The 13,868-nt window shown below is 47.8% G+C and overlaps 9 non-coding genes across 9 annotated transcripts; all 9 read left to right on the forward strand.

Annotated features, from left to right (window-relative positions):
• Positions 1–947: 947 nt before the first annotated feature.
• On the forward strand, positions 948–1,138 carry LOC142689693 (U2 spliceosomal RNA). The gene has a single exon (XR_012858542.1). It is a non-coding gene; the product is annotated as a U2 spliceosomal RNA (small nuclear RNA).
• Positions 1,139–2,430: 1,292 nt separating this feature from the next.
• Positions 2,431–2,621, forward strand: LOC142689674 (U2 spliceosomal RNA). The gene has a single exon (XR_012858525.1). It is a non-coding gene; the product is annotated as a U2 spliceosomal RNA (small nuclear RNA).
• Positions 2,622–3,901: 1,280 nt separating this feature from the next.
• On the forward strand, positions 3,902–4,092 carry LOC142689675 (U2 spliceosomal RNA). The gene has a single exon (XR_012858526.1). It is a non-coding gene; the product is annotated as a U2 spliceosomal RNA (small nuclear RNA).
• Positions 4,093–5,392: 1,300 nt separating this feature from the next.
• Positions 5,393–5,583, forward strand: LOC142689676 (U2 spliceosomal RNA). Its single transcript, XR_012858527.1, has one exon. It is a non-coding gene; the product is annotated as a U2 spliceosomal RNA (small nuclear RNA).
• A 1,300-nt stretch (positions 5,584–6,883) lies between these two features.
• Positions 6,884–7,074, forward strand: LOC142689678 (U2 spliceosomal RNA). Its single transcript, XR_012858528.1, has one exon. It is a non-coding gene; the product is annotated as a U2 spliceosomal RNA (small nuclear RNA).
• A 1,264-nt stretch (positions 7,075–8,338) lies between these two features.
• Positions 8,339–8,529, forward strand: LOC142689680 (U2 spliceosomal RNA). The gene has a single exon (XR_012858530.1). It is a non-coding gene; the product is annotated as a U2 spliceosomal RNA (small nuclear RNA).
• Positions 8,530–9,817: 1,288 nt separating this feature from the next.
• Positions 9,818–10,008, forward strand: LOC142689681 (U2 spliceosomal RNA). The gene has a single exon (XR_012858531.1). It is a non-coding gene; the product is annotated as a U2 spliceosomal RNA (small nuclear RNA).
• Positions 10,009–11,296: 1,288 nt separating this feature from the next.
• On the forward strand, positions 11,297–11,487 carry LOC142689682 (U2 spliceosomal RNA). Its single transcript, XR_012858532.1, has one exon. It is a non-coding gene; the product is annotated as a U2 spliceosomal RNA (small nuclear RNA).
• Positions 11,488–12,768: 1,281 nt separating this feature from the next.
• Positions 12,769–12,959, forward strand: LOC142689683 (U2 spliceosomal RNA). Its single transcript, XR_012858533.1, has one exon. It is a non-coding gene; the product is annotated as a U2 spliceosomal RNA (small nuclear RNA).
• Positions 12,960–13,868: the final 909 nt, after the last annotated feature.

The raw sequence follows: 13,868 nt of genomic DNA on the forward strand, positions 1-13,868 counted from the left end.
TGATTGATTGATGCAGCACAACAGTCAAATAGTGGAGTGGAGTAGGGGAACAGCAAACAGCCAATAAAGCAGCCCGCCCGCTCGCCTGCCCGCCACAATGGACCTACCTGTGTACACTAGATGGATGTGATGGAATGTACTGTCGTCCCTACATTTCAAGAAGAAGTAAGAATTGCAGTTGCAACAAAGCCTTGCTTGCCTACAAAGAGAGCAGCAATTTGGATTTGTTACTATGTTACCTAGAAGAATAACAAACTGTGCAAGGATGGAGGTTGTAGGAGCAAGGAGAAGTTGTCTGTAAAGTTGGTGGATGCCTATTTTCCATTTTGCAGTCCCTTGTCTCCCTCTTGTGGCCTCCTGGAGGCAACTAGCTGTGCAAAAAAAAGACAGCCTGGCGGCCGGCTGTTGCAGTGTTGCCCTCTCAGGCAACACTGAGTGACTGACTGAGCCTCACCGTCTTATATAAAGTTCAGACGGAACTTTGCACGTGTCATAGTGGAGCCCTCAGGATTCCAGAGCCAGCTTTCTGACATCATAATGGGGCCTCAGAGATAAAAGCCTGGGCCCAGGCAGTGTTGGTCAGTGCTGCTCAGCAGGCAGTGGACTGGACTGGATTACAGCTGATACAAGGTGTGAAGGAACAAGGGGTGGCTGTGGGCATGCACTTGCTGCCGCTGCCAGTGTTTATCTGCATGGCAGCAGGGCATTTGGGCGTTGCCAGGAAGGCGTTTTTATGTAGATCCCTCCTCTTTCAGCACTGCATTGTGGTGCAAGCAAAAGAAGCAAATCCTGTCTGGCTTCCTCTCCGGCCTTTATTCACCTCCCGTGTAGCTGTGAGTGTGTGAGCCTGCAGGGCCCCATGGAATTGCCTAGAAGTAGGCTGAATCGCTGCAAGGGCTGAACAGCAGTATCGGGCAGGCTCGGGCAACGCGCGGCCCGTTCGGGTTATCGCTTCTCGGCCTTTTGGCTAAGATCAAGTGTAGTATCTGTTCTTATCAGTTTAATATCTGATACGTCCCCTATCTGGGGACCATATATTAAATGGATTTTTAGAACAGGGAGATGGAAATAGAGCTTGCTCTGTCCACTCCACGCATTGACCTGGTATTGCAGTATTTTCAGGACCGGTGCACCCTTTCCTTATGTGTTGACTAAAAGCAGATTCCAAAAGTGTTTTTTGTCTTTGCTATTGTTTCTGTCTTTCTGAAGGGATCTCCCCTTTTAATCCCATTATTTCAACACCTGTTGGACAATGCATGAGTGATAATGAGCTCATTGATTAAATGCAATTAATGAATAGATTGCCACCTCTTGTTGTGTGTCGTCTGTGTTTCTGTGTTTCCGGCATTTCACATTGGAACACCTCATTCACCTTCCTTGTCTTCTCTCCGCCCTCCCTTTTAGGTAAGTTAAAGAGCTGCACCTGAGCCAGCCACTGATTGATTGATTGATTGATTGATTGATTGATTGATTGATTGATTGATTGATTGATGCAGCACAACAGTCAAATAGTGGAGTGGAGTAGGGGAACAGCAAACAGCCAATAAAGCAGCCCGCCCGCTCGCCTGCCCGCCACAATGGACCTACCTGTGTACACTAGATGGATGTGATGGAATGTACTGTCGTCCCTACATTTCAAGAAGAAGTAAGAATTGCAGTTGCAACAAAGCCTTGCTTGCCTACAAAGAGAGCAGCAATTTGGATTTGTTACTATGTTACCTAGAAGAATAACAAACTGTGCAAGGATGGAGGTTGTAGGAGCAAGGAGAAGTTGTCTGTAAAGTTGGTGGATGCCTATTTTCCATTTTGCAGTCCCTTGTCTCCCTCTTGTGGCCTCCTGGAGGCAACTAGCTGTGCAAAAAAAAGACAGCCTGGCGGCCGGCTGTTGCAGTGTTGCCCTCTCAGGCAACACTGAGTGACTGACTGAGCCTCACCGTCTTATATAAAGTTCAGACGGAACTTTGCACGTGTCATAGTGGAGCCCTCAGGATTCCAGAGCCAGCTTTCTGACATCATAATGGGGCCTCAGAGATAAAAGCCTGGGCCCAGGCAGTGTTGGTCAGTGCTGCTCAGCAGGCAGCACTGGACTGGACTGGATTACAGCTGATACAAGGTGTGAAGGAACAAGGGGTGGCTGTGGGCATGCACTTGCTGCCGCTGCCAGTGTTTATCTGCATGGCAGCAGGGCATTTGGGCGTTGCCAGGAAGGCGTTTTTATGTAGATTCCTCCTCTTTCAGCACTGCTTTGTGGTGCAAGCAAAAGAAGCAAATCCTGTCTGGCTTCCTCTCCGGCCTTTATTCACCTCCCGTGTAGCTGTGAGTGTGTGAGCCTGCAGGGCCCCATGGAATTGCCTAGAAGTAGGCTGAATCGCTGCAAGGGCTGAACAGCAGTATCGGGCAGGCTCGGGCAACGCGCGGCCCGTTCGGGTTATCGCTTCTCGGCCTTTTGGCTAAGATCAAGTGTAGTATCTGTTCTTATCAGTTTAATATCTGATACGTCCCCTATCTGGGGACCATATATTAAATGGATTTTTAGAACAGGGAGATGGAAATAGAGCTTGCTCTGTCCACTCCACGCATTGACCTGGTATTGCAGTATTTCCAGGACCGGTGCACCCTTTCCTTATGTGTTGACTAAAAGCAGATTCCAAAAGTGTTTTTTGTCTTTGCTATTGTTTCTGTCTTTCTGAAGGGATCTCCCCTTTTAATCCCATTATTTCAACACCTGTTGGACAATGCATGAGTGATAATGAGCTCATTGATTAAATGCAATTAATGAATAGATTGCCACCTCTTGTTGTGTGTCGTCTGTGTTTCTGTGTTTCCGGCATTTCACATTGGAACACCTCATTCACCTTCCTTGTCTTCTCTCCGCCCTCCCTTTTAGGTAAGTTAAAGAGCTGCACCTGAGCCAGCCACTGATTGATTGATTGATTGATTGATTGATTGATTGATTGATTGATGCAGCACAACAGTCAAATAGTGGAGTGGAGTAGGGGAACAGCAAACAGCCAATAAAGCAGCCCGCCCGCTCGCCTGCCCGCCACAATGGACCTACCTGTGTACACTAGATGGATGTGATGGAATGTACTGTCGTCCCTACATTTCAAGAAGAAGTAAGAATTGCAGTTGCAACAAAGCCTTGCTTGCCTACAAAGAGAGCAGCAATTTGGATTTGTTACTATGTTACCTAGAAGAATAACAAACTGTGCAAGGATGGAGGTTGTAGGAGCAAGGAGAAGTTGTCTGTAAAGTTGGTGGATGCCTATTTTCCATTTTGCAGTCCCTTGTCTCCCTCTTGTGGCCTCCTGGAGGCAACTAGCTGTGCAAAAAAAAGACAGCCTGGCGGCCGGCTGTTGCAGTGTTGCCCTCTCAGGCAACACTGAGTGACTGACTGAGCCTCACCGTCTTATATAAAGTTCAGACGGAACTTTGCACGTGTCATAGTGGAGCCCTCAGGATTCCAGAGCCAGCTTTCTGACATCATAATGGGGCCTCAGAGATAAAAGCCTGGGCCCAGGCAGTGTTGGTCAGTGCTGCTCAGCAGGCAGCACTGGACTGGACTGGATTACAGCTGATACAAGGTGTGAAGGAACAAGGGGTGGCTGTGGGCATGCACTTGCTGCCGCTGCCAGTGTTTATCTGCATGGCAGCAGGGCATTTGGGCGTTGCCAGGAAGGCGTTTTTATGTAGATTCCTCCTCTTTCAGCACTGCATTGTGGTGCAAGCAAAAGAAGCAAATCCTGTCTGGCTTCCTCTCCGGCCTTTATTCACCTCCCGTGTAGCTGTGAGTGTGTGAGCCTGCAGGGCCCCATGGAATTGCCTAGAAGTAGGCTGAATCGCTGCAAGGGCTGAACAGCAGTATCGGGCAGGCTCGGGCAACGCGCGGCCCGTTCGGGTTATCGCTTCTCGGCCTTTTGGCTAAGATCAAGTGTAGTATCTGTTCTTATCAGTTTAATATCTGATACGTCCCCTATCTGGGGACCATATATTAAATGGATTTTTAGAACAGGGAGATGGAAATAGAGCTTGCTCTGTCCACTCCACGCATTGACCTGGTATTGCAGTATTTCCAGGACCGGTGCACCCTTTCCTTATGTGTTGACTAAAAGCAGATTCCAAAAGTGTTTTTTGTCTTTGCTATTGTTTCTGTCTTTCTGAAGGGATCTCCCCTTTTAATCCCATTATTTCAACACCTGTTGGACAATGCATGAGTGATAATGAGCTCATTGATTAAATGCAATTAATGAATAGATTGCCACCTCTTGTTGTGTGTCGTCTGTGTTTCTGTGTTTCCGGCATTTCACATTGGAACACCTCATTCACCTTCCTTGTCTTCTCTCCGCCCTCCCTTTTAGGTAAGTTAAAGAGCTGCACCTGAGCCAGCCACTGATTGATTGATTGATTGATTGATTGATTGATTGATTGATTGATTGATTGATTGATTGATTGATGCAGCACAACAGTCAAATAGTGGAGTGGAGTAGGGGAACAGCAAACAGCCAATAAAGCAGCCCGCCCGCTCGCCTGCCCGCCACAATGGACCTACCTGTGTACACTAGATGGATGTGATGGAATGTACTGTCGTCCCTACATTTCAAGAAGAAGTAAGAATTGCAGTTGCAACAAAGCCTTGCTTGCCTACAAAGAGAGCAGCAATTTGGATTTGTTACTATGTTACCTAGAAGAATAACAAACTGTGCAAGGATGGAGGTTGTAGGAGCAAGGAGAAGTTGTCTGTAAAGTTGGTGGATGCCTATTTTCCATTTTGCAGTCCCTTGTCTCCCTCTTGTGGCCTCCTGGAGGCAACTAGCTGTGCAAAAAAAAGACAGCCTGGCGGCCGGCTGTTGCAGTGTTGCCCTCTCAGGCAACACTGAGTGACTGACTGAGCCTCACCGTCTTATATAAAGTTCAGACGGAACTTTGCACGTGTCATAGTGGAGCCCTCAGGATTCCAGAGCCAGCTTTCTGACATCATAATGGGGCCTCAGAGATAAAAGCCTGGGCCCAGGTAGTGTTGGTCAGTGCTGCTCAGCAGGCAGCACTGGACTGGACTGGATTACAGCTGATACAAGGTGTGAAGGAACAAGGGGTGGCTGTGGGCATGCACTTGCTGCCGCTGCCAGTGTTTATCTGCATGGCAGCAGGGCATTTGGGCGTTGCCAGGAAGGCGTTTTTATGTAGATTCCTCCTCTTTCAGCACTGCATTGTGGTGCAAGCAAAAGAAGCAAATCCTGTCTGGCTTCCTCTCCGGCCTTTATTCACCTCCCGTGTAGCTGTGAGTGTGTGAGCCTGCAGGGCCCCATGGAATTGCCTAGAAGTAGGCTGAATCGCTGCAAGGGCTGAACAGCAGTATCGGGCAGGCTCGGGCAACGCGCGGCCCGTTCGGGTTATCGCTTCTCGGCCTTTTGGCTAAGATCAAGTGTAGTATCTGTTCTTATCAGTTTAATATCTGATACGTCCCCTATCTGGGGACCATATATTAAATGGATTTTTAGAACAGGGAGATGGAAATAGAGCTTGCTCTGTCCACTCCACGCATTGACCTGGTATTGCAGTATTTCCAGGACCGGTGCACCCTTTCCTTATGTGTTGACTAAAAGCAGATTCCAAAAGTGTTTTTTGTCTTTGCTATTGTTTCTGTCTTTCTGAAGGGATCTCCCCTTTTAATCCCATTATTTCAACACCTGTTGGACAATGCATGAGTGATAATGAGCTCATTGATTAAATGCAATTAATGAATAGATTGCCACCTCTTGTTGTGTGTCGTCTGTGTTTCTGTGTTTCCGGCATTTCACATTGGAACACCTCATTCACCTTCCTTGTCTTCTCTCCGCCCTCCCTTTTAGGTAAGTTAAAGAGCTGCACCTGAGCCAGCCACTGATTGATTGATTGATTGATTGATTGATCGATTGATTGATTGATTGATTGATTGATTGATTGATGCAGCACAACAGTCAAATAGTGGAGTGGAGTAGGGGAACAGCAAACAGCCAATAAAGCAGCCCGCCCGCTCGCCTGCCCGCCACAATGGACCTACCTGTGTACACTAGATGGATGTGATGGAATGTACTGTCGTCCCTACATTTCAAGAAGAAGTAAGAATTGCAGTTGCAACAAAGCCTTGCTTGCCTACAAAGAGAGCAGCAATTTGGATTTGTTACTATGTTACCTAGAAGAATAACAAACTGTGCAAGGATGGAGGTTGTAGGAGCAAGGAGAAGTTGTCTGTAAAGTTGGTGGATGCCTATTTTCCATTTTGCAGTCCCTTGTCTCCCTCTTGTGGCCTCCTGGAGGCAACTAGCTGTGCAAAAAAAAGACAGCCTGGCGGCCGGCTGTTGCAGTGTTGCCCTCTCAGGCAACACTGAGTGACTGACTGAGCCTCACCGTCTTATATAAAGTTCAGACGGAACTTTGCACGTGTCATAGTGGAGCCCTCAGGATTCCAGAGCCAGCTTTCTGACATCATAATGGGGCCTCAGAGATAAAAGCCTGGGCCCAGGCAGTGTTGGTCAGTGCTGCTCAGCAGGCAGCACTGGACTGGACTGGATTACAGCTGATACAAGGTGTGAAGGAACAAGGGGTGGCTGTGGGCATGCACTTGCTGCCGCTGCCAGTGTTTATCTGCATGGCAGCAGGGCATTTGGGCGTTGCCAGGAAGGCGTTTTTATGTAGATTCCTCCTCTTTCAGCACTGCATTGTGGTGCAAGCAAAAGAAGCAAATCCTGTCTGGCTTCCTCTCCGGCCTTTATTCACCTCCCGTGTAGCTGTGAGTGTGTGAGCCTGCAGGGCCCCATGGAATTGCCTAGAAGTAGGCTGAATCGCTGCAAGGGCTGAACAGCAGTATCGGGCAGGCTCGGGCAACGCGCGGCCCGTTCGGGTTATCGCTTCTCGGCCTTTTGGCTAAGATCAAGTGTAGTATCTGTTCTTATCAGTTTAATATCTGATACGTCCCCTATCTGGGGACCATATATTAAATGGATTTTTAGAACAGGGAGATGGAAATAGAGCTTGCTCTGTCCACTCCACGCATTGACCTGGTATTGCAGTATTTCCAGGACCGGTGCACCCTTTCCTTATGTGTTGACTAAAAGCAGATTCCAAAAGTGTTTTTTGTCTTTGCTATTGTTTCTGTCTTTCTGAAGGGATCTCCCCTTTTAATCCCATTATTTCAACACCTGTTGGACAATGCATGAGTGATAATGAGCTCATTGATTAAATGCAATTAATGAATAGATTGCCACCTCTTGTTGTGTGTCGTCTGTGTTTCTGTGTTTCCGGCATTTCACATTGGAACACCTCATTCACCTTCCTTGTCTTCTCTCCGCCCTCCCTTTTAGGTAAGTTAAAGAGCTGCACCTGAGCCAGCCACTGATTGATTGATTGATTGATTGATTGATGCAGCACAACAGTCAAATAGTGGAGTGGAGTAGGGGAACAGCAAACAGCCAATAAAGCAGCCCGCCCACTCGCCTGCCCGCCACAATGGACCTACCTGTGTACACTAGATGGATGTGATGGAATGTACTGTCGTCCCTACATTTCAAGAAGAAGTAAGAATTGCAGTTGCAACAAAGCCTTGCTTGCCTACAAAGAGAGCAGCAATTTGGATTTGTTACTATGTTACCTAGAAGAATAACAAACTGTGCAAGGATGGAGGTTGTAGGAGCAAGGAGAAGTTGTCTGTAAAGTTGGTGGATGCCTATTTTCCATTTTGCAGTCCCTTGTCTCCCTCTTGTGGCCTCCTGGAGGCAACTAGCTGTGCAAAAAAAAGACAGCCTGGCGGCCGGCTGTTGCAGTGTTGCCCTCTCAGGCAACACTGAGTGACTGACTGAGCCTCACCGTCTTATATAAAGTTCAGACGGAACTTTGCACGTGTCATAGTGGAGCCCTCAGGATTCCAGAGCCAGCTTTCTGACATCATAATGGGGCCTCAGAGATAAAAGCCTGGGCCCAGGCAGTGTTGGTCAGTGCTGCTCAGCAGGCAGCACTGGACTGGACTGGATTACAGCTGATACAAGGTGTGAAGGAACAAGGGGTGGCTGTGGGCATGCACTTGCTGCCGCTGCCAGTGTTTATCTGCATGGCAGCAGGGCATTTGGGCGTTGCCAGGAAGGCGTTTTTATGTAGATTCCTCCTCTTTCAGCACTGCATTGTGGTGCAAGCAAAAGAAGCAAATCCTGTCTGGCTTCCTCTCCGGCCTTTATTCACCTCCCGTGTAGCTGTGAGTGTGTGAGCCTGCAGGGCCCCATGGAATTGCCTAGAAGTAGGCTGAATCGCTGCAAGGGCTGAACAGCAGTATCGGGCAGGCTCGGGCAACGCGCGGCCCGTTCGGGTTATCGCTTCTCGGCCTTTTGGCTAAGATCAAGTGTAGTATCTGTTCTTATCAGTTTAATATCTGATACGTCCCCTATCTGGGGACCATATATTAAATGGATTTTTAGAACAGGGAGATGGAAATAGAGCTTGCTCTGTCCACTCCACGCATTGACCTGGTATTGCAGTATTTCCAGGACCGGTGCACCCTTTCCTTATGTGTTGACTAAAAGCAGATTCCAAAAGTGTTTTTTGTCTTTGCTATTGTTTCTGTCTTTCTGAAGGGATCTCCCCTTTTAATCCCATTATTTCAACACCTGTTGGACAATGCATGAGTGATAATGAGCTCATTGATTAAATGCAATTAATGAATAGATTGCCACCTCTTGTTGTGTGTCGTCTGTGTTTCTGTGTTTCCGGCATTTCACATTGGAACACCTCATTCACCTTCCTTGTCTTCTCTCCGCCCTCCCTTTTAGGTAAGTTAAAGAGCTGCACCTGAGCCAGCCACTGATTGATTGATTGATTGATTGATTGATTGATTGATTGATTGATTGATTGATGCAGCACAACAGTCAAATAGTGGAGTGGAGTAGGGGAACAGCAAACAGCCAATAAAGCAGCCCGCCCGCTCGCCTGCCCGCCACAATGGACCTACCTGTGTACACTAGATGGATGTGATGGAATGTACTGTCGTCCCTACATTTCAAGAAGAAGTAAGAATTGCAGTTGCAACAAAGCCTTGCTTGCCTACAAAGAGAGCAGCAATTTGGATTTGTTACTATGTTACCTAGAAGAATAACAAACTGTGCAAGGATGGAGGTTGTAGGAGCAAGGAGAAGTTGTCTGTAAAGTTGGTGGATGCCTATTTTCCATTTTGCAGTCCCTTGTCTCCCTCTTGTGGCCTCCTGGAGGCAACTAGCTGTGCAAAAAAAAGACAGCCTGGCGGCCGGCTGTTGCAGTGTTGCCCTCTCAGGCAACACTGAGTGACTGACTGAGCCTCACCGTCTTATATAAAGTTCAGACGGAACTTTGCACGTGTCATAGTGGAGCCCTCAGGATTCCAGAGCCAGCTTTCTGACATCATAATGGGGCCTCAGAGATAAAAGCCTGGGCCCAGGCAGTGTTGGTCAGTGCTGCTCAGCAGGCAGCACTGGACTGGACTGGATTACAGCTGATACAAGGTGTGAAGGAACAAGGGGTGGCTGTGGGCATGCACTTGCTGCCGCTGCCAGTGTTTATCTGCATGGCAGCAGGGCATTTGGGCGTTGCCAGGAAGGCGTTTTTATGTAGATTCCTCCTCTTTCAGCACTGCATTGTGGTGCAAGCAAAAGAAGCAAATCCTGTCTGGCTTCCTCTCCGGCCTTTATTCACCTCCCGTGTAGCTGTGAGTGTGTGAGCCTGCAGGGCCCCATGGAATTGCCTAGAAGTAGGCTGAATCGCTGCAAGGGCTGAACAGCAGTATCGGGCAGGCTCGGGCAACGCGCGGCCCGTTCGGGTTATCGCTTCTCGGCCTTTTGGCTAAGATCAAGTGTAGTATCTGTTCTTATCAGTTTAATATCTGATACGTCCCCTATCTGGGGACCATATATTAAATGGATTTTTAGAACAGGGAGATGGAAATAGAGCTTGCTCTGTCCACTCCACGCATTGACCTGGTATTGCAGTATTTCCAGGACCGGTGCACCCTTTCCTTATGTGTTGACTAAAAGCAGATTCCAAAAGTGTTTTTTGTCTTTGCTATTGTTTCTGTCTTTCTGAAGGGATCTCCCCTTTTAATCCCATTATTTCAACACCTGTTGGACAATGCATGAGTGATAATGAGCTCATTGATTAAATGCAATTAATGAATAGATTGCCACCTCTTGTTGTGTGTCGTCTGTGTTTCTGTGTTTCCGGCATTTCACATTGGAACACCTCATTCACCTTCCTTGTCTTCTCTCCGCCCTCCCTTTTAGGTAAGTTAAAGAGCTGCACCTGAGCCAGCCACTGATTGATTGATTGATTGATTGATTGATTGATTGATTGATTGATTGATTGATGCAGCACAACAGTCAAATAGTGGAGTGGAGTAGGGGAACAGCAAACAGCCAATAAAGCAGCCCGCCCGCTCGCCTGCCCGCCACAATGGACCTACCTGTGTACACTAGATGGATGTGATGGAATGTACTGTCGTCCCTACATTTCAAGAAGAAGTAAGAATTGCAGTTGCAACAAAGCCTTGCTTGCCTACAAAGAGAGCAGCAATTTGGATTTGTTACTATGTTACCTAGAAGAATAACAAACTGTGCAAGGATGGAGGTTGTAGGAGCAAGGAGAAGTTGTCTGTAAAGTTGGTGGATGCCTATTTTCCATTTTGCAGTCCCTTGTCTCCCTCTTGTGGCCTCCTGGAGGCAACTAGCTGTGCAAAAAAAAGACAGCCTGGCGGCCGGCTGTTGCAGTGTTGCCCTCTCAGGCAACACTGAGTGACTGACTGAGCCTCACCGTCTTATATAAAGTTCAGACGGAACTTTGCACGTGTCATAGTGGAGCCCTCAGGATTCCAGAGCCAGCTTTCTGACATCATAATGGGGCCTCAGAGATAAAAGCCTGGGCCCAGGCAGTGTTGGTCAGTGCTGCTCAGCAGGCAGCACTGGACTGGACTGGATTACAGCTGATACAAGGTGTGAAGGAACAAGGGGTGGCTGTGGGCATGCACTTGCTGCCGCTGCCAGTGTTTATCTGCATGGCAGCAGGGCATTTGGGCGTTGCCAGGAAGGCGTTTTTATGTAGATTCCTCCTCTTTCAGCACTGCATTGTGGTGCAAGCAAAAGAAGCAAATCCTGTCTGGCTTCCTCTCCGGCCTTTATTCACCTCCCGTGTAGCTGTGAGTGTGTGAGCCTGCAGGGCCCCATGGAATTGCCTAGAAGTAGGCTGAATCGCTGCAAGGGCTGAACAGCAGTATCGGGCAGGCTCGGGCAACGCGCGGCCCGTTCGGGTTATCGCTTCTCGGCCTTTTGGCTAAGATCAAGTGTAGTATCTGTTCTTATCAGTTTAATATCTGATACGTCCCCTATCTGGGGACCATATATTAAATGGATTTTTAGAACAGGGAGATGGAAATAGAGCTTGCTCTGTCCACTCCACGCATTGACCTGGTATTGCAGTATTTCCAGGACCGGTGCACCCTTTCCTTATGTGTTGACTAAAAGCAGATTCCAAAAGTGTTTTTTGTCTTTGCTATTGTTTCTGTCTTTCTGAAGGGATCTCCCCTTTTAATCCCATTATTTCAACACCTGTTGGACAATGCATGAGTGATAATGAGCTCATTGATTAAATGCAATTAATGAATAGATTGCCACCTCTTGTTGTGTGTCGTCTGTGTTTCTGTGTTTCCGGCATTTCACATTGGAACACCTCATTCACCTTCCTTGTCTTCTCTCCGCCCTCCCTTTTAGGTAAGTTAAAGAGCTGCACCTGAGCCAGCCACTGATTGATTGATTGATTGATTGATTGATTGATTGATTGATTGATTGCAGCACAACAGTCAAATAGTGGAGTGGAGTAGGGGAACAGCAAACAGCCAATAAAGCAGCCCGCCCGCTCGCCTGCCCGCCACAATGGACCTACCTGTGTACACTAGATGGATGTGATGGAATGTACTGTCGTCCCTACATTTCAAGAAGAAGTAAGAATTGCAGTTGCAACAAAGCCTTGCTTGCCTACAAAGAGAGCAGCAATTTGGATTTGTTACTATGTTACCTAGAAGAATAACAAACTGTGCAAGGATGGAGGTTGTAGGAGCAAGGAGAAGTTGTCTGTAAAGTTGGTGGATGCCTATTTTCCATTTTGCAGTCCCTTGTCTCCCTCTTGTGGCCTCCTGGAGGCAACTAGCTGTGCAAAAAAAAGACAGCCTGGCGGCCGGCTGTTGCAGTGTTGCCCTCTCAGGCAACACTGAGTGACTGACTGAGCCTCACCGTCTTATATAAAGTTCAGACGGAACTTTGCACGTGTCATAGTGGAGCCCTCAGGATTCCAGAGCCAGCTTTCTGACATCATAATGGGGCCTCAGAGATAAAAGCCTGGGCCCAGGCAGTGTTGGTCAGTGCTGCTCAGCAGGCAGCACTGGACTGGACTGGATTACAGCTGATACAAGGTGTGAAGGAACAAGGGGTGGCTGTGGGCATGCACTTGCTGCCGCTGCCAGTGTTTATCTGCATGGCAGCAGGGCATTTGGGCGTTGCCAGGAAGGCGTTTTTATGTAGATTCCTCCTCTTTCAGCACTGCATTGTGGTGCAAGCAAAAGAAGCAAATCCTGTCTGGCTTCCTCTCCGGCCTTTATTCACCTCCCGTGTAGCTGTGAGTGTGTGAGCCTGCAGGGCCCCATGGAATTGCCTAGAAGTAGGCTGAATCGCTGCAAGGGCTGAACAGCAGTATCGGGCAGGCTCGGGCAACGCGCGGCCCGTTCGGGTTATCGCTTCTCGGCCTTTTGGCTAAGATCAAGTGTAGTATCTGTTCTTATCAGTTTAATATCTGATACGTCCCCTATCTGGGGACCATATATTAAATGGATTTTTAGAACAGGGAGATGGAAATAGAGCTTGCTCTGTCCACTCCACGCATTGACCTGGTATTGCAGTATTTCCAGGACCGGTGCACCCTTTCCTTATGTGTTGACTAAAAGCAGATTCCAAAAGTGTTTTTTGTCTTTGCTATTGTTTCTGTCTTTCTGAAGGGATCTCCCCTTTTAATCCCATTATTTCAACACCTGTTGGACAATGCATGAGTGATAATGAGCTCATTGATTAAATGCAATTAATGAATAGATTGCCACCTCTTGTTGTGTGTCGTCTGTGTTTCTGTGTTTCCGGCATTTCACATTGGAACACCTCATTCACCTTCCTTGTCTTCTCTCCGCCCTCCCTTTTAGGTAAGTTAAAGAGCTGCACCTGAGCCAGCCACTGATTGATTGATTGATTGATTGATTGATTGATTGATTGATTGATTGATTGATTGATTGATGCAGCACAACAGTCAAATAGTGGAGTGGAGTAGGGGAACAGCAAACAGCCAATAAAGCAGCCCGCCCGCTCGCCTGCCCGCCACAATGGACCTACCTGTGTACACTAGATGGATGTGATGGAATGTACTGTCGTCCCTACATTTCAAGAAGAAGTAAGAATTGCAGTTGCAACAAAGCCTTGCTTGCCTACAAAGAGAGCAGCAATTTGGATTTGTTACTATGTTACCTAGAAGAATAACAAACTGTGCAAGGATGGAGGTTGTAGGAGCAAGGAGAAGTTGTCTGTAAAGTTGGTGGATGCCTATTTTCCATTTTGCAGTCCCTTGTCTCCCTCTTGTGGCCTCCTGGAGGCAACTAGCTGTGCAAAAAAAAGACAGCCTGGCGGCCGGCTGTTGCAGTGTTGCCCTCTCAGGCAACACTGAGTGACTGACTGAGCCTCACCGTCTTATATAAAGTTCAGACGGAACTTTGCACGTGTCATAGTGGAGCCCTCAGGATTCCAGAGCCAGCTTTCTGACATCATAATGGGGCCTCAGAGATAAAAGCCTGG

The sequence above is a fragment of the Rhinoderma darwinii genome (assembly GCF_050947455.1).
Source record: "Rhinoderma darwinii isolate aRhiDar2 chromosome 5 unlocalized genomic scaffold, aRhiDar2.hap1 SUPER_5_unloc_31, whole genome shotgun sequence".
In the NCBI taxonomy this organism is placed as follows: domain Eukaryota; kingdom Metazoa; phylum Chordata; class Amphibia; order Anura; family Rhinodermatidae; genus Rhinoderma; species Rhinoderma darwinii.